This window comes from Kogia breviceps, chromosome 15 (assembly GCF_026419965.1).
Source record: "Kogia breviceps isolate mKogBre1 chromosome 15, mKogBre1 haplotype 1, whole genome shotgun sequence".
Classification (NCBI taxonomy): Eukaryota; Metazoa; Chordata; class Mammalia; order Artiodactyla; family Physeteridae; genus Kogia; species Kogia breviceps.
Window position 1 is genome coordinate 15,609,657 of NC_081324.1, and position 25,011 is coordinate 15,634,667.

The following is a 25,011-nucleotide window of genomic DNA, read 5'->3' on the forward strand; positions in this document are numbered from 1 at the left end:
AGGGGACGCGGGTTCGTGCCCCGGTCCGGGAGGATCCCACGTGCCGCGGAGCGGCTGGGCCCGTGAGCCGTGGCCGCTGAGCCTGCGCGTCCGGAGCCTGTGCTCCGCAACGGGAGAGGCCGCGGCTGTGAGACGCCCGCGTACCGCAAAAAAACAAACAAAAAAACCTAAAAAGGGTCCCTGCTGCCAGTGCAAAAGCTGAGTTAGAGGCTATTCCCTTTCCTGCTCAAGATTCTATAGTTTAGTCCAGCTATTCAGGGGCGCTTAGCCTAGGAAAAATTGCCCATGAACCAATGCAGCATGTACGTTATACTGATGTCATTACCTATGAACTGAGGTCATCGGGCTACCTCATTACAGAACACGTGTTATAGAGCCCCCCCTGTGCTACAGGGTTACAAAGGCCTCCTGCTCAGGGGCTCCAAGTCCTCAGGGCACTGCCTCCAAGTGGGGGCCGGGTTGATTTGCACTGGAATCACCTGCTAAGGTGCTTGTTTAAAGATACAGATCTCTGAATCTTACCCAAGACTTGTATCTGCACCTTTAATTAGCTCTCTAAGTGATTCTCCTGAGCAGAATTTAAGCCATGGATTTAACTAGAATGAGACCTAGTGTGAATGCTACAACTTGAGGCGTTCCTGTAAAGAATCACAGGATTTTGGAAACAACGGGAAGTTTAGGGCTTGTCAAGTGTAACCCCGTTGCCCTAAGAGGAAAAAAACCTCATGACTTGGATTTTTCTCTGCTTTCTAGTTGGCTTGCTATAAATGCAGCTTGGGCTTCACCTGTCCAGCCACTGAAATAAATACAGATCCTGATTTATTGTAACTAATCCAAAACAGGTGTGCCATCTACAGCTGAGTTTTATTTTGAGGTGTAGGGCTGGGACAAGAATTTGGGTGGCAGCAGGAGAGGCTGGTGAGAGGAGGGTCCTTTGGCTGCGAGGATGAGTTTTAGTCCCTGTAGCAAATCTCTCATCACTGCCTTGGGTGGGAGCTGAGTGCCAGAGACATGCCTTATTGGTCTTTATTTTTTGCTATGACTGAAAGTGAACTTGCTTCACTGAAATGGGACTGAAAAAATATTGGGTTAACCAACCATCTATCAATATGAATGCTAAAGCTGTGGTAATCAGAACAGTGCCATAGTAGCCCCAAACAGATAAATAGATAAACCAAAGTGAGTTAGAGAACAGAATCAGACCTAAGAATATATTGGAATTTGGTTTAAGATAGAAATAGCCAAGTTTTAGGGAAGAAGCAAAATCTTCAAAGTTGACACAACTAGCCATCCGTGTGGGGAAAAAAATAAGACCAATGGACCTCATATAAACTCCAGATGGATCTTTTTAAAAAAATTTATTTATTTATTTATTTATTTATTTATTTTTGGCTGCATTGGGTCTTTGTTGCTGCAAGCGGGCTTTCTTCTGTGGCGAGCGGGGACTGTTCTTTGTTGTGGTGCGCGGGCTTCTCATTGCGGTGGCTTCTCTTGTTGCGGAACGAGGGCTCTAGGCGCGCGGGCTTCAGTAGTTGTGGCGTGAAGGCTTCGGTGTTGTGGCTTATGGGCTCTAGAGCGCAGGCTCAGTAGTTGTGGCTCACGGGCTTAGTTGCTCCATGGCATGTGGGATCTTCCCAGACCAGAGCTCGAACCCGTGTCCCCTGCATTGGCAGGCAGATTCTTAACCACTGTGCCGCCAGGGAAGCCCCAGATGGATCTTTGAGTTAAATATAAAAAACCCAAACTATAAACTACTGGAAAAAGTATTGGAAACTATTTTTATGACCTTGAAAGCCACAAGATCTTCTTGGGATGTAAAGAACATCAACAACAAAAACAAAGAAAAAAATGTGACAATTTTGATTACATCAAACAAAAAATTTTATGTAACAAAAAATGCTGTAAACAAAATTAAATGAAAGTGACGCACCAGGAAAAATATGTCAAATGTGTAAGAGACAAAGATTAATTTCCAAGGCATATAAAAAACAAATAGATAAGAAAAGTACCCTTAGCAACTAAATTTTTAAAAAGGTAAAAGTAAATAAATATGAAGTTCATAGAAGAGAGAATATAAATGGTATTAAACATATGAGAAGATGTACAGTCTTGTAATTAGGAAAATATAAATTTAAAAGAGGCACCATTTTCACCCATCAGACAGACAAAAGATTTAAAGGATGATAACATCAAGTTATTGAGATTATGGAGCCATGGGTTCATTGCCAGCAAGAATGTAATTTGGTGGTATCTTTTAACATGAAGAAGGGAGGCAGTGATACTTTTTGGTATCAAATCTCAGGGAGAGCTTACACACGGGCCCCAGGAGGCCTGTGTACCATAATATGTTTTGCAGAATTGTTTGTCTAAGGAAACATTAGTGCAGAAACAGCTAAATAAAATGTGGCCTGTTCAGATGATGGGCATCTCAAAACATAATATAAAGAGGAAGGTATAGTGCAGTATGATCGTGGAACATGATACCATTTATGCCCTCCAGACTAATCCAGAATAGCCTATGTTCTTATACATACATATATATATACATAAAATTATTTTTTTTAAGTCTGGAAGGATACACACCAAAATGATAATGGTGACTAAACTCCAGGGAGGGAAATAGGAATATTGCATTCAGAAGGGTGATTAGTAATGTAATCTTTTAAAAGAAAACTGTATTCATTTATTACCTGTATTACTGAAAACTAGTAGTTTTTTGAATTTAATTTAATTTTAATTTTTTTAACATCTTTATTGGAGTATAATTGCTTTACAATGTTGTGTTAGTTTCTGCTGTATAACAAAGTGAATCAGCTATATGTACACATATATCCCTATATCCCCTCCCTCTTGAGCCTCCCACCCTCCCTATCCCACTCCTCTAGGTGGTCACAAAGCACTGAGCTGATCTCCCTGTGCTATGCGGCTGCTTCCCACTAGCTATCTGTTTTACATTTGGTAGTGTGTATATGTCCATGCTACTCTCACTTTGTCCCAGCTTACTCTCTTCCCCCTCCCCGTGTCCTCAAGTCCATTCTCTACGTCTGTGTCTTTGTTCCTGTCCTGTCCCCAGGTCCATCAGAACCATTTTTTTAAAAAGGTTTTAGATTCCATATATATGTGTTAGCATACAGTATTTGTTTTTCTCTTTCTGACTTACTTCAATCTGTATGCTAGGTCCATCCACCTCACTACAAATAACTCAGTTTCATTTCTTCTTATGGCTGAGTAATATTCCATTGTATATATGTGCCACATCTTCTTTATCCATTCATCTGTCGATGGACACTTAGGTTGCTTCCATGTCCTGGCTATTGTAAAAATAGTGCTGCAATGAACATTGTGGTACATGTCTCTTTTTGAATTATGGTTTTCTCAGGGTATATGCACAGTAGTGGGATTGCTGGGTCATATGGTAGTTCTATTTTTAGTTTTTTAAGGAACCTCCATACTGTTCTCCATAGTGGCTGTATCAATTTATATTCCCACCAACAGTGCAAGAGGGTTCCTTTTTCTCCACACCCTCTCCAGCATTTATTGTTTGTAGATTTTTTTGATGATGGCCATTCTGACTTGTGTGAGGTGATACCTCATTGTGGTTTTGATTTGCATTTCTCTAAATTAGTGATGTTGATCAGCTTTTCATGTGCCTCTTGGCCATCTGTGTGTCTTCTTTGGAGAAATGTCTATTTAGGTCCTCCGCCCATTTTTGGATTGGGTTGTTTGTTTTTTTGATATTGAGCTGCATGAGCTGGTTGTATATTTTGGAGATTAATCCTTTGTCAGTTGCTTCACTTGCAAGTATTTTCTCCCATTCTGAGGGTTGTCTTTTCGTCTTGTTTATGGTTTCCTTTGCTGTGCAAAAGCTTTTAAGTTTCATTAGGTCCCATTTGCTTTTATTTCCATTACTGTAGGAGGTGGGTCAAAAAGGATCTTTCTGTGATATATGTCATAGAGTAAAACTAGTGTTTTTGAAAAGGAAAACAGACTGGGGCCTAGGAATCCTTGATTCTAGTCCTGGATCTGCCAGTGACCAGCTGCACGTCCTTGTGTCATTTCTCCTCCTCTTGAGGCCTCTTTCCTCAGTGTGAACTGAAGGGATTCAACAAGATCTCTGTTTCCCAGGCACTAAAGTTCTGTGAGTCCTTAATTCAAAAAAAAATACCAAAAAAAAAAATATCAGCTACCAAAAATATATCAAATAAAATGGAAGGAAATGTGGATCTCAAGGTGAGGAAAGTCTGTCTAAGCATAAAGGGAAAGAAAGATGTATAAATCTGACAATGTTTGAGGTAATTAGGTTTAGATGAGTTTCTGAGGGTGGACACCCCCCCCCACAGTGGGATCAGTGACCTTATAAGAAAAAGAGGAGAGACCATGGGGAGGCAGCTGTACTGTATGCACGCCAGAAGGAGAGCTCTCACCAGGAACCGAGTTGGTTCTCCAGATCTATGAGAAACAAAATTCTGGTGTTTATATATATACAATGGAATATTACTCAGCCATAGAAAGAAACGAAATTGAGTTATTTGTAGTGAGGTGGATGGACCTAGAGTCTGTCATACAGAGTGAAGTAAGTCAGAAAGAGAAAGACATATACCGTATGCTAACACATATATATGGAATCTAAGAAAAAAAAAAAGGTCATGAAGAACCTAGGGGCAGGACAGGAATAAAGACACAGACCTACTAGAGAATGGACTTGAGGATATGGGGAGGGGGAAGGGTAAGATGGTACAAAGTGAGAGAGTGGCATGGACATATACACACTACCAAATGTAAAATAGATAGCTAGTGGGAAGCAGCCGCATAGCACAGGGAGATCAGCTCGGTGCTTTGTGACCACTCAGAGGGGTGGGATAGGGAGGGTGGGAGGGAGACGCAAGAGGGAAGAGATATGGGGATATATGTATATGTATAGCTGATTCACTTTGTTATACAGCAGAAACTAACACACCATTGTAAAGCAGTTATACTCCAATAAAGGTGTTAAAAAAAAAAATTCTGGTGTTTAAGCCACCTAGTCTATGGTATTTTGTTAAAGCAGTCTAAGCTGACTAAGATATAAAGTCACCCTCAGAATTCACAGCCCCAGGTAATTTGGGAGCCATTTGGTGCACCAATGTCGTAAATTACTAACGATCATCCTTATAGTTTAAAATGGCTTCTATTTGTATCTAATTTATACCAGCGGTTAGTCTGTTCACTGGGAAGCTGTGTTCTTATGAATGGTGATATTGATATTTTTGTGTTCATTGCATGGCACATATATGGCACTGCAGTAAGGCATTTTTCTGAAACGGAATTGTTACTTACCAAAACTAAGCAATAAGGAATAAGCCACATCAGTCAGTTTTGTGGCTAAAAGATGACATGGACTTGGAGGTACACTTTTAGGTCATCATCTCAGCTTCCATACGTGGTCAAAAGTTTGCACTGCCTGTGGGGAGGAACAGAAGTGTCTCCTCATCCACAAAAAAAAAATCACCTTTGGGCTTCCCTGGTGGCGCAGTGGTTGGGAATCCGCCTGCCGATGCAGGAGACACGGGTTCGTGCCCTGGTCCGGGAGGATCCCACGTGCCGCGGAGCAACTGGGCCCGTGAGCTATGGCCGCTGAGCCTGTGCGTCCGGAGCCTGTGCTCCGCAACGGGAGAGGCCACAACAGTGAGAGGCCCGCATACCGCAAAAAAAAAAAAAAAAAAAAAAAAAAAAAAAAAAAAAAAAAAAAAAATCACCTTTATTGAGTGTCTTCATGTTCCTGTATGAATGCCCTGCATTTGCTCTTTCCTTCAATCCTTGTAATAGAAGTGTGAGCCGGCCCACAAGCCTCAAGGATGTTAATTAGCAGGAACGTGGCACATTTATTTTAAGTGGGGAAAATGGAATTCAGATTCCCTAAGGCAATCAGGCCACCACACCACAAACTGAAGCTGCTGCTCTGCTACTGCTGAGGGCCACCGAAGTTTGAGAAAAGAGCCAGGATCACTCAGGAAAAAGAACCCCATTAATTGGCTCCAAAATCCAGACTGTTTATGAAATTATCTAATTGTCCCCAAGGCAGATTTGGATTATGGCTGCCCCCTAGCTCCTCGGGTCACCTGGGCTCCTCTGCCCCCGGGTCGCTCTCTCTGCTTAGTCCTGCAGCTCTTCGTTTAGAGCCTCTCCTGTCCATCACACTGGATTAGATCCACACTATCCTGATTCATCTGTCCTGCTGGGCTAATTCCTTATGGTCAGTGGTGAGCCTTACTGAGCACATAGTACCTGCTCGTTAGAAGAGCTCAGTAAATGTTGAATTGAACATTGCCCTGTGATCTGAAAGGCCCATGTACAAAAGGGGATACCAATGCAGCAAGCGTGACAAGCACTCCAGAAACATTGTCAACCAAAATAATATGAAAAGATTTGAATTGTGGTCATTCATTTCAAGTGATATGAAGGTATAAATATGGAAAAGTAGTGTTTTAGTTTACTAGGGTTGCCACCATAAAATACCACAGACTGAATGGTTTAAACAACAGAAATTTATTTGCTCAAAGTTCTGGAGGCTAGAAGGGCAAGGTCAAGGGGTCAGCAGAGCTGGCTGCTTCTCAGGCCTTTCTCCTTGGCTTGAGGTGGCTGCCTTCTCACTGGGCATTCGCGCGGTCATCTCTCTGTGGGTGCACATGTCTGCTGTCTGTCTATATCCTAATCTCCTCTTATAATGACACCAGTCATATTGGATGAAGGGCCACCCTAATGACCTTACTTTTACCTTATTCACCACTTTAAAGGCCCTGTTTCCAAATACAGTCGCATTCTGAGCTTCAATGCATGAATTTGGGGGTGGGGAAATAATTCAGCCTATAACACATAGTTTCTACATCTGTCACTGACCATTTTGGGGCACAAGTCACTGAGAATTAGGATCTGGAAAGTCAGCATGTTAACTACCTCAAAACTCTGATTGGGAAAATTCCACAATTCTGGAAAAGCAAACACACGCCAATTTCTTCTCCCTGTGGAATGAGGGTGCTGGCCGAGGGGCCACACAGCAGATTGCCCAGGTTCAGCTGCCAAGAACAATGCCCCCCGGAAGATGAGGTCCATGCCCTCGTCCCCAGAACCCGTGGGTTTATTACCTTACATGGCAAAAGGGACTTTGCAAATGTGAATACGTTAAAGGTTTTGAGATGGGGGAACCACCCTGGATTTCCCAGGGGTCCAAATGTAATCACAGAAGTCCATCTAAGTGAGAGAGGGAGGGAGAAGAGAGGCAGATTGGAAGATGCTGTGCTGCTGGCTTTGAAGATGGAGGAATGGGGCATGAGCCAAGCAAAGCGGGCGGCCTCTAGAAGCTGGAAAAGGCAAGGGATTTCTTCTCTGGAGCTTCCGGAAGGAATGCAGCCCCGCCGATAACTTGATTTTAGCCCAGTGAGATCCATGTCTGACTTCTGACTTCCAGAACTGTAAGATAATCAATTCGTATCTTTTTAAGTGACTAAGTTTGTGGTAATTAGTTACGGCAGCCATAAAAAACTAATGCAGACAGAAAGGATAATTTTTAAAACAAAGCAGCTCAGAGCAAGTCAGGATATTCCTTAGGTTTTTACTTCAGACATCAGAGAAGGAGCCCATTTATGACACAGACTATGCAAATTCTAGTTGTCTTTGGCTTCAAAATCTGACACGGAAGAGAAAACAACAAGAAAAATGTCAATTCTACCCAGAACGAGGCCGGCTTCATTTAAAGTACGTTGGGAATTCCCTGGCGGTCCAGTGGTTAGGACTCGGCGCTTCCACTGCAGGGGGCCGGGGTCTGATCCCTGCTCGGGGAACTAGGATCCCACAAGCTGCGCGGCCAAAAAAATAATAACAATAAAATAAAAACAAATAAAGTATAACATTTTGGAACTCAGGGAGCCTCAGGGAGAAAGGACAGAGTCATGGACTCCACATCTAATCCACTCTAGAATTAGGATGCCTAAGAATGCCTCCGTGTCCACACTGGTGTCCAGAGGAGCTCCTGGACTGAGAATGCCTGTGAAGTGGCTGGACTCCACGAGAAAGCGTCCTGGGAAGGTCATGCCCAGAACATACCTTCTGACCGCAGGGCAGTCAGAGAGGCTGGGATGGTGCAAAGGAGGCTGGGAAACTCTGGGCAGCCTCTGGTGCAGGGTTTCCCAAACTCGATGCTGCTGACATTTGGGCTGGATAATCCTTTATTCTGTGCAGCTGTCCTGTGCATTGTAGGATGTTTAGCAGCGTCTCTGGCCAGTAGCAATCTCTGCCTCTCATCTCTACCGCAGCTGGCAACCAAGAATATCTCCAGGCAGTGCCCAATGTCCCCTGGGGGGTGGGGTGGGGTGCGGTGCAACATAAATCACCCCATGTTGATTAGCTCTGGCTAAGTTCTGTACCCTCACCAGTGACAGCTGGGAAAGAAGCTGTTATTTCATCTAAATCAGTGCTGTCCAGTGGAAATATCATGCAAGCCTCATATGTAATTTTGTATAAGTATGTTCATAAGCGGTGCCACCATTGCCGCTATTTAATTCCAGAATATTTTCATCGTCCCCCAAAGAAACCCCATACCCATGAATAGTCACTTCCTATCCTCTCCACCATCCCTTGGCAAACTCCATTTTCTGTCTCTATAGATTTGCCTATTCTGGACATTTCATATACAGGCACACCTTGTTTTATTGTGCGTCACTTTATTGTGCTTTGCTGATACTGGTTTTTATTTTATTTTACTTTTTACAAATTGAAGGTTTGTGGCAACCCTGAATTGAGCAAGTCTATTAGCACGATTTTCCCAATAGCGGTTGCTCACTTCACGGTCTGTCACATTTTGGTAATTCCTGCAATATTTCAAAGTTTTTCATTATTATTATATTTGCTATGGTGATCTGTGATCAGGGAACTTTGTTGTTACTACTATGACTCGCTGAAGGCTGAGATGGTAGTTAGCAGTTTTTAGCAATGAAGTGTTTTGTTTTTTAAAATTTATTTATTTTTGGCGGCATTGGGTCTTTGTTGCTGCATGGGGTCTTCTCACTGTGGTGGCTTCTCTTGTTGCAGAGCACAGGCTCTAGGCGCACGTGCATCAGTGGTTGTGTCTTGCTGGCTTCAGTAGTTGTGGCTCATGGGCTCTAGAGCGCAGGCTCAGTAGTTGTGGCGCACGGGCTTAGTTGCTCCGCGGCATGTGGGATCTTCCCAGACCAGGGCTCGAACCCGTGTCCCCTGCATTGGCAGGCAGATTCTTAACCACTGTGCCACCAGGGAAGCCCTGAAGTCTTTCTGAATTTAGTTATGTGCATTTTTTTTTTAGATAGAATGTTACCACACACTTAATAGACAACAGTACAGTGTAAACATAACTTTTATGTGCACTGGGAAACCAAAAATTCATGTGACTTGCTTTATTGTGATATTTGCTTTATTGCAGTGGTCTGGAACTGAACCTGCAATATCTCTGGGGTCTGCCTGTAAATGGAATCATACAATATGTGATTTTTGTCTGCCTTTTTTCAATTAGCATAATATTCTCAAGGCTCATTCATGTTAGAGCATCTATCAATACTTCATTCCGTTTCATGGCTGAATAATATTATGTTATATGGATCTACCATACTTATTTTTGTCCATTCATCGATTGATAGGCATTTGGGCTGTTTCTACTTTGTAGCTATTATGGATAATGCTGCTATGAACATTGGTATACACGTTTTTGTGTGGACATATGTTTTCAATTCTCTTGGGTAAATAGCTAGGAGTAGAATTGCTGGGTAACTATGTCTAACCTTTGGGGAAATATCATATACTTTTTTTCAAAGAAGCTGCACCATTTTCCATTCCCACCAGCAGTGTATGTGGGTAAGCCAGGTACGTAATTTTATTTTGGAAGCCACATTGTTAAAAAAGTTCAAAGACACAGGTGAAATAAACTTTAATATTATATTTTAGTAACTCAGTGTAACCAAAATATTATCTCAACATGCAATCCATATACAAGTTATTAATGGGATATTTTACTTTTTTTTGGTTATAAGTCTTCAAAATCTGGTGTGTATTTTACACTCCACTTGTATGCTAACTACTTACTGGAAATACATGATCTGTATTGAGATTTCATGAAATTAACAGTTGAAAGAGTAGATCCACATACCCAAATTGTTCTGAACCTACTTAAATTTTTTCCTAACTGAATCACATGGCATTAAAAATTTTACACGTAAATTAACTAAAGTTAAATAAAAACTTAAATTCAGTTCCTTAGTTGCACCACGGAGGCTTCAGGCGCTCACTGGCCACATATGGCTAAAGTCTTCTGGACTGGACTTAAGAGCCCAGCTCTAAGCTATTTCTGTTGTAATGGTGATTTTTAAAAAGCACACTGCCCCAGGCCTCAACCTTGGTTTTCTTTTCTCTTCTACAGCTGATCCAGTGACAAGATGTAATTTTCTCTCTCTTTTTTAAAACATAGAATTTCTTTTTTGGAGCAGTTTTAGGTTCACAGCAAAACTGAGGGGAAGGTATTGAGATTTCCCATTTACCCCCTGCCCTCCCCGACTGTTAACATTCCCCACCCAGAGAGGTATATTCGTTACAACCGATGAACCTACACTGACACATGGTTAACACAGTTGACTTTAGGGTTCACTCTTGGTGGTATACATTCAATGGGTTTGGACAAATGTATAATGACATGTAACCACCATCATAGTACGTAATGCTATTTTAAAGGAAAGGGCTGCTTCCTGTATGTCATATACTCCCTGTTGGAACATGTGGCAAACAGCAGTGATTGTCACCCCCTGAGCCCCTCCAGCCTTCCACCCCTCAGCCCATGCAGACCTTGTTTCTAATGACAAGCCCTAACTGAGGCAGCCCCCCCACTGCCAGGACCTTTGCCTCCCAGTTGGCATCCTGGCAGCCCTGCAGCTTGCTGGGCAGGCTCCACTGTGTCTCTTGTATCTCTCAAAACAACATGCCACCCTGCCCCCAAGCCCTCTATCGGGTTGCTGTCAAGCTACAGGACAAAAGAGGACACATTCTAGCCGCACTGGAGGTCACAGGTGACCGGGCTTGGGAAATCGGACGTGGAATAGCTGGGGACTGGGAGGGGAAGTGGCTTTTCTCTTAAACGTGTTTTCCTCCTGAATTTTCATCCTGAGAAGTCTAAGAGGCTCCTAGTCTGAAGGGTGAGAAACAGCATCACTGGCTCCTCAGAGGCAGGGGTTCTACAGCCCATTCCCTCAAGGATTCCTGGGCTTGCATAGGGCGGTGCTTCTCAAACTGTAACACACATGAACATCACCTGTGGAGCTTGTCTGGCAGCAGCTTCTCATTGGGCAGGTCTGGGGAAGGCCTGGGATCATGCATTTCTAACACTCCCAGGGATTTCCAGGGACCACACTTAGAGTCGCGAAGGCTGAAGGCTTTCCCCAGAGAGCAGTCAATATGCCCCGCCCATCCCTTTCCACCCTCCTTCTCCACACTCAGTCGCCCAATCGCTTAGAAGCGCTGATGTTTATTGAATGTAAATATGTGCCAGGGGCTGTGCTTTGCTCAGTTAATTATCTCAACACTCCAAGGGGATAAATCCTGCTGGTGTCTGGGCTCTGGGTCAGGATGTGGTGCAGCCTGGCTTTGAACGGAGTCGGCCTGATTCCAAGTCCTAATCACGACATTACACAGCTTCCTAATTCCATTTTCAGGCTGAGCCCCTTAACTCTCTTTAGAACTAAAATAAACTCTGATAACGGTGGTTGCCTCTGGGGAAGGGGACTTGGTGAAGGGGTAGGAAGAAGACTTATTTGTCACTCTACACCCTTTCACCGGATACCGTGTGAATTTTGTGCTGTGTATGTATATTACCTGTTCGAATAAATTAGTGATTCGTTTAAAAAATAGATAGTTAAAAAAACAATAAGCCCATAGCCTTCCTATTCATAGTTAGAGCACACACCAGTCACTGGGTCAGTATCAGACCAGTTCTTAAGGGGATCTGGTATTTTCCTCCAAATTGGGCACCAAGCATCATGGCTGAGATGGTGAAGGTTCTATCCTTCCCATCCTCTGGGAGTACAGAACAAGGCTGGCTTCAACTCTCACGAGACGATAACTGATATAATACTTACCACCTGGTTGGCGAGGACTTTTCCAGAGCTGGTAGACTCTATAGGAACAATTCAATGAGTGGATAATATTGGTAAAAACGGTGCTTTTCAAAGTCATAGGTGAGATTCCTTGCCTTCAGACAACCGGGCATGGGTCTGAATTCCACGGTGCTTATCTCTGTTCTTTTGTGATACCACACATTAACGAAGAGGAAAACACTCATAATGTTACCCAGAAACTGGCTGTGCTGAGCCCTCGTGGGTACCCAGATGCAATGCACTAGCCTCACTGCTGGTCCACTAACCTCAGCTCATTTCTGTGCTCCTGAAAATGTGCGCTTTCACATATATATGGTGTATATCTTCCTATATGGTAAAGGAATTCAGGTGAATTACTTCCGAATCCATATAGTGAGTGAATCTAATTGCTAAAAAGAGGTTACAAGAAGAGGCTCTGACCTAACCAGTTTTTACTGAACATATGAACGTCTAGTGTAATTAGCCGTAATGAAGAGTGCCAATAGGAGAGGGTGAATTTGGCTCAGTGGGACATGTTAGGGGAAGGCAAGGTCCAGTTTGGCTGGAAGCTGGTGTATATAGATGAGAATATTAAGAAGGTTGGGGCTGGAGCCTCTGGGGGCCCGTATCACTGAACTACGGAGTGGGAAGAGACCCAGCTCCGTGCTGGGCAAATAACAGTATGTTCCTGCTGTGCTCAAAATAGCTTTGGACACCTGCACCCTCCCCCAACCCCCAAAAAAACTCCACTAGTCTAAAATTCATTTGCTTCCCCCGTATATGCAATAACCACATGGTCCTTCCCCTGTCCCTCCACCTCTCTTCGCGTCACTAGCAGAAGGGGTATAGGCACGTGGGTACAACAAGACCCAGGGGCCTCACAAACAGGTGGCCGAAATGAAGCCCAGCTCGCCATTACTATAAGGAAATTACCGTAACTCCCATTTTGAGCCACACATAGGCAGACTGCGGGAAACGTTCACCTGAGTCTGTGGCGGTCCCCCTGACCTGTTCTGCAGGGTTGTGACATCTGTCCATATACTGTCCTGGTGCTGTTGGTCCACTGAGGTCACTGCTGAGAGGTGACCATTACCCTGGGCCGTGCAGCTTCAGGTGTCCTGCTCTTTCCTGGGCCACACCAGGGGCCTGATGGCCCATCTTGGGAGATCCCACACAGCTCTGTCTGCCGGGGCTCTTGCTGCCTCTCTGGCAGGAGCACTGCCCTTCTCTCCTGGAAGCTGGGAGCAGAGACACACCAGGTGCCTCTTTCCTCTCCTTTGTTCCCAGGCCAGCAGATCTCTCTCTCACTGGGGAAGTCTGTCTCTGCTCAAAATACCCTGTTCATCCAGCAAAGACTGATCCAACACCCGCTCTACGTTAGACCTCTTTCTCCGTGCCAGGGAGGCAACAGTGAGCAAAGTGAAGTCCCCCGCCCCAACCCAGGGTGCTTACCTTCTAGTGGGGGGACAGACACCTGTATCATCAGCAGTGATGGTGCTATAGAGAGAGACAAGGCGGGACAGAGAGGGAGGGGTGATGCTTTAGGAAGGGGGTCAGGCCTCTCTGAATCTTCTAAGTGTTCTGAAAATCCTCTAACTCCCCCTGACATTTTAGGCATTTTGATGCCCAGGGGCTCCGAGTCTAGAATACAGGCTGGTTTTGTCCTTCCCTCACCACATCCCGCCCTGAGGCAGTGAGGAGTGACCCCCTCCATCTGCTTGACCGGGGAGAGAGCACAAAGGAAATGCAAGGAGAAAAGCGACCATGGAGTGAGACTCCTCCAACAGTGAGGCGATGGGAAGGGGAGTGAGAGGCGCCCCGCCTCTGTCAGGGCCCCCGCGGTGTCCTCTCCATCCCCCCCCATCTCAAATTTCTGAGTGGCAGCTCTGGTGACAAGGGGACTCATGGGGTTGGAGAGGCAGCACAGAGACTGAAGGGGGGCGAAAGGGTTCTGAGCCGATGAATGTGCTAATTCCACGTCCTAACTTGACCTTCGTAATTGTTACTGTGCAGCCCTTTTCAGAGGATCCAGGAACGCAGAGGATTGGCTTGAAAAGATACTGATGGATTTGAACTCAGAGAAAGTCAAAGGTACAAAGCAGCAGGAGGGGCCCCGAGCCCGAGCAAAATTGCCGCCACCCCTTAGGCTCTCTTATGCCCCAGTTTCTCTTCTCAGTTACCTTCATCACGAAGGCAAGGGCAGGAATCCTGAAGGCAGGGAAGGAACAGGGAAAGTAGCAGCCGGCTTCTCCTGGGGCGCTTGCAATGTCATCCTCCTTCCTAGATTTTGAATATCTTCTCCGCAAAAAGGCTCACATCAGCTCAAACCTCCCATTTTCTGTGGTCCTTCTAAGTTCCCATCCTCTCGACCTGTCCCTTGCTGAGATTGCACGCCGCAGGCCTCGCATCTTGTGCGGAGCTGTCGTTCTACAAATGTGGGCGGGACCAGGCTACTTAACCACGCCCGTCCCCAGCCAGATCCTTGGAGAGTCTCCGCACTTCCGGGAAAAGGGAGGCTGGGAAGCCTCTTGGCCCTTCGCTGAACCGAAGGACCGGTGGAGGCGGCAGGGACACTGGTCCCGAGGACCCCGGGCAGGGTCCTCAAGAGGACTGCGGTCTGGGGACACTTGGCAGGCTGCAGGGGAGGGAACCCCACACGAGGTGGGAACAGGAGCGGTCTGAGATGTTGCAGTCGGTCTTCTGATCGGGGCTGGAGGAGCAGAGGTCAGGGTGTGGCCTGTGGGGACAGAGGGAGATGAACCGTGGGGCCCACCACACTGCATTTGCTGTGATGCCCAGTGTTCCTCCCCAGACGCGCCGCCACGATTCCGCGCCCACTCTGCTCCTCCTGGCAGCCCCGGGCACACTGCCTCCGCCTTATCTCCATCCCCCCTGCACAACTTCGACACAAATAACTAAGTTGTACAGGGGCTCTGTTGGAGCCCAAAGATGATAGCTGAGCCATCTCATGTTTATTTGTTTATTTATTTTATTGAAGTATAGTTGACTCCCAATATTATTTTAGTTTCAGGTGTACAACATAGTCAATTGATATATATATTTTGCAGTAGGCGGGCCTCTCGCTGTTGTGGCCTCTCCCGTTGCGGAGCACAGGCTCCGGACGCGCAGGCTCAGCGGCCACGGCTCACGGGCCCAGCTGCTCCGCGGCCTGTGGGATCCTCCCAGACCGGGGCACGAACCCGTGTCCCCTGCATCGGCAGGCGGATTCTCAACCACTGCGCCACCAGGGAAGCCCGTCAATTGATATTTTTATACATTATACTCCATACCAATTTATTATAAGATATTGACTCTTATTTCCTGTGCTGTACATTACATGCTTGTAACTTATTTATTTTATACCTAATAGTTTGTGCCTCTTAATCCCCTTCACCTATTATGCCTCTCCCCGTACCCTTCTCTCCTTTGGGAACCACTAGTTTGTTCTTTCTGTGAGTCTGTTTCTGTTATGTTGTATTTGTTCATTTGTTTTATTTTTTAGATTCCACATATAGGTGAAAACACACAGCGTTTGTCTGTCTTTGTGTAACATATTTAACTAAGCATAATACCTTCCAAATCCATCCATGTTGTTGCAAATGGCAATATTTCATTCCTTTTCATGGCTGGGTAGTATTCCACTATATATATATGTGTGTGTGTGTGTGTGTGTGTGTGTGTGTATAACCACTTCTTTATCCATTCATCTGTTGATAGACACTTAGGCTGCTTTTATATCTTAGCTATTATAAATAATGCTACTATGAACACTGGGGTGCATGTATCTTTGCAAATTAGTGTTCTCATTTTCTTCAGATAAACACCCAGAAATGGACTAGCTGGATCCTATGGTAGTTCTATTTTTAATTTTTTGAGGAACCTTCATACTGTTTTCCATAGTGGCTGAGACAATTTACATTCCCACCAACAAGTGTTCCCTTTTCTCCACATCCTTGCCAACACTTGTTATTTAATGCGTATTTATTAAACACCTACTTAGTGTATCAAGTATTCCAGCAAACAGGTGTGTCAGTCCCACAACAGCTTATAATGCAATTCCCTGAGCTGGAAGCCCGAGAATGGTCCTTGATGTCCTCCTCATCTTCAATCCCTACATCTAACCAGTCCCCCAATCCTGTCAATTTTCCTTCTACAGTGTCTCCTGAGTCGGAATCTTCCTCTCCCTATTGGTTTCCAAGAGCTGCCATAACAGATTATCACCCTGGGGGGCTTAAGACAACAGAAACTTATTCTCTCACAGTTCTGATGGTCAGAGGTCTGAGATCAAGGTTTTGGCAAGGCTGGTTCCTCCTGGAGGCTCTCTCTGAGGGAGAAGCCATTCCATGCCTCTCTCCTGGCTTCTGATGGCTGCTGGCCATCCTTGAAGCTGCATTGCTCCAATCTCTGCCTATATGGTCATATGGTATTTTCCTTGTGTGTCTCTGTGTCCAAATTTCCCTCTTCTTATACAGATACCAGTCATTGGATTGAGACCCCTTCAAATCCAGTGTGACCTCATCTTAACTTGATTACATCTGCAAAGACTCTATTTTCAAATAAGGTCAGACACACAGGTGCCAGGGGTTACGACTTGAACATATCTTTTTGGAGGACACAATTCCATCCACAACACACTCCATCCTTCAGCCACCACTGTAGCCCAGTCTTCATAATTTTATCTAGACCACTGCAATAGACTCCCCGGACCACTGTCTTTCTCTTCTAAGATACTCTCGTGTTACTGCAACAATCTTCCTGAAACCTAAATCTGGGAATATCGTTCCCTTGTTCAGACCAATGACAACATCACTTTCCTAGCCCCTGTCAAACTTGGATGGACCCTCTTGCTATAGGAATAAATCTGTGCCATGTGTAGGAGTCTCCGGAACAAGACTGTGGGCTCCTTCAGCTGTCTCCCCGCTCCCACCCTTCCCAAATCCTAGTCATTCCAGATACATGGGCACTTTGGATGCCCCAGTGCCTTTGTTCATGCTGTTTCCTCCATCATCTCTCCTTGTAGAGTATCTTCTGACCTCCTTGGCTTTGTCTACCTCCTTACACAGAATTCAGGTTCTAAGAAGACAGAATCTTTTCTGGTGATAGTCTTTCCCCAGCAGGTAGGGTGAGGCCTGGCACGTAGAGAGCTTTCCATGATTCTTTGTTGAATAAAGGAATGAAGGAATTAATCAATGTAAATGCACAGGCAGCAGATTCTGGATCATTCTCTGCTACACTTTCCCTTCTCCTCTCCCTGAAGGAAACTTAATCTCTCCCGTAACATTTTATTCCTAATCTCTCTGGTAGCACTTACTGTATATTTTAGCTGTTTGTAAGCCCAGCTGGGCTGTTACTCTGTGAGCTACGTGGAGACAGGCACTGGGTCTAATTCATCTGTAAATGCCAAGAACAAACACAGTGCCTGTCAATATTAGTTGTTGAACTGAATTAAATCTACTTACAGAGGCAAGACAGAAATGGGAAAAGTCATATTCCCCCACCCCCTCCAATTTACAGCCTCCACTGTATTTACAGAGCTGAGTGTAGGGGCAGGGCAGGAGGTAAAATTGCAAATTCTGTAAGTTCCCCTTTCTGCTGATGCTTGAAAAATTATCTTTCTGAGTCAGCACAGGTATTTTGATACTGCCTTGAGATTTCGGGCATTTTTTTAAAGTGATGGTTTAAAAACAAGTGCTTTCGCATTTACCATCAAACTGATCGCGTTGGGTGGGAAAATAACCATCATGAAAACTGTTTACCCCTTCATCTTCTAAATTTCTAGTTCAGGGTCTAAATCTGACAACAAATATATGGGACTCCGCAGTCACTGCCTCTCCATCACAGATGGGAGAGCCTGGGGCTCCGGCACAGACAGGTCCCTCCAAGAACAGTCTGAAGTGGTTGATGCTGATTACAGGGTCTGGAAGGCTGGGCTCTAGAACACCAGCCTTCCGGAGGGTGAAACCCTGGGTAATTATCAGTCAAGTCCAGTTCACCTGCCTTCACCAATCAACGTTGTTTTCACTGTTGCTACAAAAGATTTTCATGACTTCCAAGCGGCACTTTTAAAAAATTTATTTTTTAAATTTTTGCCTGCATTGGGTCTTCGTTTCTGCGTGCAGGCTTTCTCTAGTTGCGGGGAGCAGGGGCTACTCTTTGTTGGGTTGCGTGGGCTTCTCATTGCAGAGCACAGGCTCTAGGCACACAGGCTTCAGTAGCTGTGGCGTGTGGGCTTCAGTAGTTGTGGCTCTTGGGCTTAGTTACTCCGTGGCATGTGGGATCTTCCCAGAACCAGGGCTGGAACCCTTGTCGCCTGCATTGGCAGGCAGATTCTTAACCACTGTGCCACCAGGGAAGTCCCCCAAGAGGCACGTTTGCCTTAGTTGTTTTTCTGGAACTTGGAGTCAGCTGTGTCTAGTTGGAGCTGAGCTGGCTGAGACTCGTTAGGACCGCCCACCCTCCAACTGGGCATGCGCGAGTGTCCGCTCAGTGACCTTTTGACGTCAGAGGCCCGAAAACTCCACCCTCAGATCGTGCGAAGAGCCTCCATTTTTGAACGTGGAGAGAACAAGTGCCTCACCTTTTTCTTATTTCCAATCACCTTTCCCCACCCTCCCCATGCCTCGGACCGCCCTGCTTCGATCTTATAAATAGCCTGAGCCCCTGGCCTCCGGCGGGGCAGCTCTGAGGCTTGTGCTGCGGTCTCTGCACTAGGCTGCCTCACGAAGAAACCCTCTTTTCCACAAACTTTGGGGTCTGGGAATTTTGGCTGCTTGGGCTTTGGGCAAGGGAATTTGGTTCGATAGCAAAAGCAGGGGAGTGACAAAGGATAGACTCCCCGTTGTACTGAGTTTTTATCCTCCCGAAAGACTTTACTTTCACCCCAGAAACAAGCGTAGGCCTCCAGAAGAAAGTCAGCCTCTCTACAATTGTCCTGTGGCTAGAACCTCACTCGAAGCCTCTCTATTCCTCACTCTAAACCTCTCTGTTTCTCACTCTAAACCTCAGTCTCGGCCACAACCCCCAGTCAGGTGACGGGGCTTTGCTGTTGGGAGTTGATAGCAGGCTGCGGGGAAGGAGGGCCGGTGGGGAAGCCTGGGGAAAAGTGGGAAAAGTGGGTTGCGGTATTGGACTGAAAAGCGTCCCCCAAGTTCATATGCACCTGGAACCTCAGAACGTGGAAGGAACTAGGTTCCTTGCAGGTGTTAGTAGTTGAAGTCCAAAGGCAAAGATTCTTCTCTGAGGGCACCCTGATTAGACTCTGACCTCCAGAACTAAGGGAGTGTGTGTTCTGTTAAGTTACCCAGTTTCTAGTAAATTATTTCTGTATAGTCCTAAGAAAAAGCCCTAGTTGCCAACAGTGTGTACAGGGAATTACCAGAAAAAATTCTCGTCTTTCTATTTCTGCCTCAATCTTCTTCCAAAGCATCTCGGGACTGGGAGGAGGCAGGTGCCTTGGGGTGTACAGGGAATTACCAGAAAAAATTCTTGTCTTTCTATTTCTGCCTCAATCTTCCAAAGCATCTCGGGACTGGGAGGAGGCAGGTGCCTCCTCCCAGGAGGGCCGGTGGGGAAGCCTGGGGAAAAGTGGGAAAAGTGGGTTGCGGTATTGGACTGAAAAGCGTCCCCCAAGTTCATATGCACCTGGAACCTCAGAACGTGGAAGGAACTAGGTTCCTTGCAGGTGTTAGTAGTTGAAGTCCAAAGGCAAAGATTCTTCTCTGAGGGCACCCTGATTACAGACTCTGACCTCCAGAACTAAGGGAATGTGTGTTCTGTTAAGTTACCCAGTTTCTAGTAAATTATTTCTGTATAGTCCTAAGAAAAAGCCCTAGTTGCCAACAGTGTGTACAGGGAATTACCAGAAAAAATTCTCGTCTTTCTATTTCTGCCTCAATCTTCTTCCAAAGCATCTCGGGACTGGGAGGAGGCAGGTGCCTTGGGGTGTACAGGGAATTACCAGAAAAAATTCTTGTCTTTCTATTTCTGCCTCAATCTTCCAAAGCATCTCGGGACTGGGAGGAGGCAGGTGCCTCGGGGATGAGATGGGGATGGTGGTTGGAGTTGTGCGGAGGAAAGCAAACATCAAAAACAGGTGTTTGGCTTTATTTTCATTTAAGCAGGGCAGTAATCAGTAATCTTGAAAGTCAGGCTTTATAAGTTTTTTAAGTTCCTTTCTTTCTTAGATCAGAGTCTTACCTGCACAGTCAGAAATCGGGAGTGTGGGGCTGTGGACGGGGGGACCCGGCGCTCAGATGCCGGGACAAAAGGGCTGACGGAGTCGGGGCTCGTGGGGGCACGTAATGCCAACTCGAGTTCTCCTAACCTCGGGGTTGGGTTAGAACAAACCAAGGGAAACCGTGAGGAGGGGAGCTGTTTCCTTGCTTCCCTTCTGGAACACGGGGCCTAGCCAGTCCCCACCCACCTACCAGAGGCTGTTTAGTGAGAGAGAACTTTCTCCCCTCATCCCCCAAACCGCTACATGACTGGGAGCTTATGAGAAAGACACGATCAGTGCCAGAGAAAAAGCATAAAGGGAATGCGTTTGCTCACGCACACAAGAAGTCCTATGTGTGAATCTTCACAAGTACAAATACCAGCTCAGCATGTTTTTGCCTTCTTAGCTCCAAATCGGTGTTGAGTCCTAGACATTTTCTTTCTTGTTTTTAAAGTCCTTCCCCCAGTAACTTCAGCTTTGCAGAAGCTTCTTTGTGAATCATTCTTTTTCTGTCGACAAGGGGAAAGTTGATTTCTGAGGCTCCATCAGAAGACGTTCCTGAATTTCTAATCTGCACCTGCCCCTCCCCATTTCCACCTTGCCTCTGACTGCCTTCCTCTTTAACGTACAGGTGTTTAAGCTTAACCCTTTGGTTGCATGTTGTAAATTCACACCCCTGTTCCCCTCACCTTCAGTGCCTGGTGCCCACGGTACAACCATGCTGATGTCTTCTTTGGGGTTTGTATTGGGAACCTCATTTGCTCATAGATAAGGCAAGAGACTTCTTCTCAAAAGAGAACAGGTGGCTTCCATTTCAATCTAAAGATTGAGGCCAACACAGCACCAAGTCATTAGGGGTGAAGAAGAGTTAGTTTAGTGGCAAGTACCTGTTAACCAAAGCACAGGACCCTCGGGCAGGTTAGCGGGTAGAAGATCAATGTCTTGATAGAATTAGACGAGGACCAGACTCTGAAGGGATGGACACACCCTTCCTGCCTCTGTCGGCAAAGGGACACGGGACCGAGAACAGACTGGTTAGGTGTCCACTCCTTTGCCCTATTTTTGAGCGCCTACTATGTGCCTTGCACCACGATGAGTAAGACTAACCCTGTCCTCTGCTCATGGATCTCCCTGTCCAGGGAACTTTACGTCTCCTGCTGAAGAAACTGTCTCTGAATCTCATCCGGTAACTGTTACAGCCGGCTGGGTAACTGTGCCCTCCTAGAACTGTACTCTTTTGGGGGATATTTTCTGTTTAACCAGACGCCTAACCTAAGGATCGGTAGCTGTCCTGCTGCTTACTTGAAGTACATGGCCTATAAGGGACTCTTCAAGCCCCAGTCCTACATTTTTTTCATTTCTGGTAATGGCCATCAAGAGAGGCAACCTGCCTGTATGTTTATGTTCAGATCTTCCAAGTGCCAAATAGCATCACCCCTGTACACTTGGAAGCCTCGCTGAATAGGCAAGTAATGTAGTAACCACGACAAGTATTTCCTGTTTCTAAAGCTTACAAGAACTGGCTTTGTACCATGTATTATTGTCAGGGTAGTACGGTAACTGCTACTAGGTTTTGGTTTTGCTCACAAATTCTAGAAACTGTAAAGGGAGACTGATTTTTGCGAATGCTCTTCTGGAACCTAAGGTTTAACACCACCCCTCCCCCCACCCCTCCTTGTTATCCAGTCCAAAATCTGCAGAGAAGTTTTGGTCTGTGGGCATAATTCCACAGCTGGGTATGTTCCTAGCTCAGAACCCACAGCTGGGATTCACTCTGTGGCCTCAGGGGCCTGGAGGAGGGAATCGAGGGACTCAAGTGGGTCTGGAAGCTCTTAATTCTTTGAAAGACTTTGGGGAAAACGAGACTTTGGGGGTGAAAGAAGCCATAATTCTCAACACCAAAAAGGATTTAGCACGTTTAGAGGCTGACAGCTGCTGGTCTTCCTTTGTGTGGCTGTGACAGTTTTCATTGGCACGTACTAGGTCTGTGGGCCTCTAGAACGCTGCAGGATCAATTCAGGGCCCGTATGCTGACACAGTGCAGCCCACTAAAAAGATGTGGCACTTAGTACATACAGGAGAGACAAGAGCTAGGAATCGGGGAGCATTCTCCAGCCCACTCTGTCTCTTCCCTGATCCTCCCTGGGGCCGCCACTGGCTTGTCCTGAATCAGTCTACGTATGTGTCCTTTCCCCGTAACAACTCTCATAGGTAGTCGAGGTAGATCTAGAAACCTTAGGAGTTAAAAGCTGGCTCCAAGTGGAAGGTGCAGTGTTTGTATTGTTTCCATGGCAGCAGGTCATAGAACACCAAAGCTAGCGAGGGCCAAGAGGTACTCTCCAACCCTCATTTTACTGTGGAAGAAACAGCCTCAGATCCAGTGACTTCACCAAAGCCCTTTCCCATGAGGCAGTGCGTCCAGGATAAACACCTGGCTTTTCTGAGGCCCACTGCTCTATCCAGCACCCTGCTCCAACTGGTCTTTCACCTCCTCATCCAAGTGCCAGTCTGTTTGGGTCATAGCAAGAAACACGAAGAGTGTTCAGAAATGCGTGGTGGTATTCAAGAAAAATCATTAGCCTTCCCAATTCCACTTTTCTTATGTTGGCATATCTCCTAGTTGCCTATGTGGAAATCAAGGCTCTCCTCTCATCGCCCAGCAAACTCTCAGATGCAGGAAAACAAAGATGCCCATGGGAAAGGAAGACAGTTGCTTTCCTGGACCACTGTACTTGGGAATTTACCATGAAATGGTCTTATGTGTTAGAAAAGCTGGTATTTCTCCTTAACATTACACAACCCTAAGTCCCAAAGGCATACATTTCTATACCATTTTGCAAACATTAACTGTATTAACGCCTGTAAAGCACTTAGAGCGGTGCCTGCTCGGTGTTAAGGGCTACACAGGGCTTGGTGATCATCGCTAGTAGTGGTGCTGAGACTTACATCACCTGAGATGCACAAAAACACAAGTTTCTGGCTTGTGCTCTGGGACTCTGGCTCACCATGTTACCAGGCAAAGCTTGCACTAGTGCACGGGGCCCCTTAGCTCTAGGAAATGGTATTCGTCATGGAAACCGAGTCCTCTCCCAAGAAATCAAATTGGTGTCTTACAAACTCTTTCTTTCCCAAGAAATCAGGCAGGATTATAACCCCAGCTGGCCTAAGATTTCATGCCTCCCAGGAGGATCTGGAATGGAGAAGAGTTGGTCAAGTGAGGAGGGCGTTTCAGGGTTGGAGGTTGGTTGTTTTTTTGGCTGTGCCACGCTGTTTGTGGGATCTTAGTTCCACCGGCCAGGGATGGAACCCGTGCCCTCGGCAGTGACGGCGCAGAGTCCTAACCTGGGCCGCCAGGGAACTCCCAGGATTGGGGACTTTAGATGTGTGTCCTCCACTTTGTGTCCTTTTAACATTCAAAGCCCTCAGTGAAGCTCCTTTCTGGGCATCCCAGCAACTCCTAAAAATAAACTCAAGTTCTTGAAATGTTCTAGTTTGCCTTTAAGCTTTCTCTGGCTGGAGACCGGGCTATTTTCAGTTTCGCAGCCCCAGGTGGTATGGATTTGATCTATCGAATGACAGGTGATGCTGTGCCCTGTAATGAGGGCTCAGCAGACACTTAAGGAAGGGTTAGCCAGTGGGCGAGGCTGCAGCCAGCCCAGGCTGTCTGGGGAGTGGGGGAACTCCCATTTAAAGATTCCTGGAACCCCAGGGGGAGATTGATGTGTAGATAACCATGGAGGGACATGGTGCTATTTGTATCGAGTCCAGATAAGGAACATCTAAAAAGAAACAGGAGTTAAATTGTCCCACGGGAGGACATGGCAGTCTATGGCAAGAGTGCCCAGCTGAAGCCAAGAGCTAAGGGGCTTTACCTCTCCCGGTTCTGGGCGGTTGAATGTGGCCTTTAGAACCATGGCCTCTCCTTTGATCCATCTTTTCACATTTCCCCATCCTCCCTCCACCCACTTTCTACTTCACGTTCACCTTGCCCCAGGCCCTCTTGATTCCTCGTCATTTTGACCAGCTCCCCAGCACCCTGTCCAGGAAGGAGCCACAGCCGGTGCCCTTTGTGACACTGTCCTTCAAGCTAATCCCTGCCTGTCGAAGGGCTCCAGGTGAATCTCATGTGCCTTTTCCTTCATCCTTCAGCCATATCCTTTCCTCTAGCATCCATTAGGAAAGCTTTTAGATGCTGTTAACGGAATAACCAGCTACCAGTGGCCTCAAACATATGGACTTTTGTTGTTCCCTTCACAAGAAGTCCAGGGGTAGAAGGCCTCGGTGTTGACCCAGTGGCTTGAGGATACCTGCCAGCTCCCAAGTCCAGCCTTTCTGCTCCACCAGCTGTCGTGGGCTTTTCATTCTCGTGCTGATTGCCTAGTGGCTGCAAGTTGATTGCTGCAGCACCAGGCATCACAAGTTCGTCACAGGAAGAAGGAAGGGGGTAGGCAAGGTACCTACCATGTCTGTACCTCCTATATAAGGAAAGCAAAGCTGCTCTGGAAGCTCCTTAGTGGAATTCCCCTTACATCATTAGCCAGAGCTGACTAATGGCTATGCGGGAGGCTGGGAGCGGTTTTGCAGCCTCCTTTAGTTGGGGGTGAGGATCAGCAGCACCTACTACATCTGCACACTCTAATCAGTAGAGAGGTCTCCTGAGACTGCACTGGACTG

General features: G+C 46.2%; 1 protein-coding gene and 1 long non-coding RNA gene across 7 annotated transcripts in view; one reads left to right on the forward strand and one right to left on the reverse strand.

Annotated features, from left to right (window-relative positions):
• Positions 1-25,011, forward strand: part of ALPK2 (alpha kinase 2) — a 150,072-nt gene that overhangs the window by 73,250 nt on the left and 51,811 nt on the right. The window lies entirely within an intron of this gene.
• LOC131742518 (uncharacterized) lies at positions 6,507-14,571 on the reverse strand. Of its 2 annotated transcripts, XR_009331474.2 has the most exons (4): positions 14,303-14,571; positions 13,575-13,619; positions 12,126-12,163; positions 6,507-7,446 (listed from the first exon to the last, which is right to left on the reverse strand). It is a non-coding gene; the product is annotated as an uncharacterized lncRNA (long non-coding RNA). The 2 variants fall into 2 exon arrangements; XR_010836856.1 differs by lacking the exon at positions 12,126-12,163 and having other exon boundaries at positions 14,303-14,521.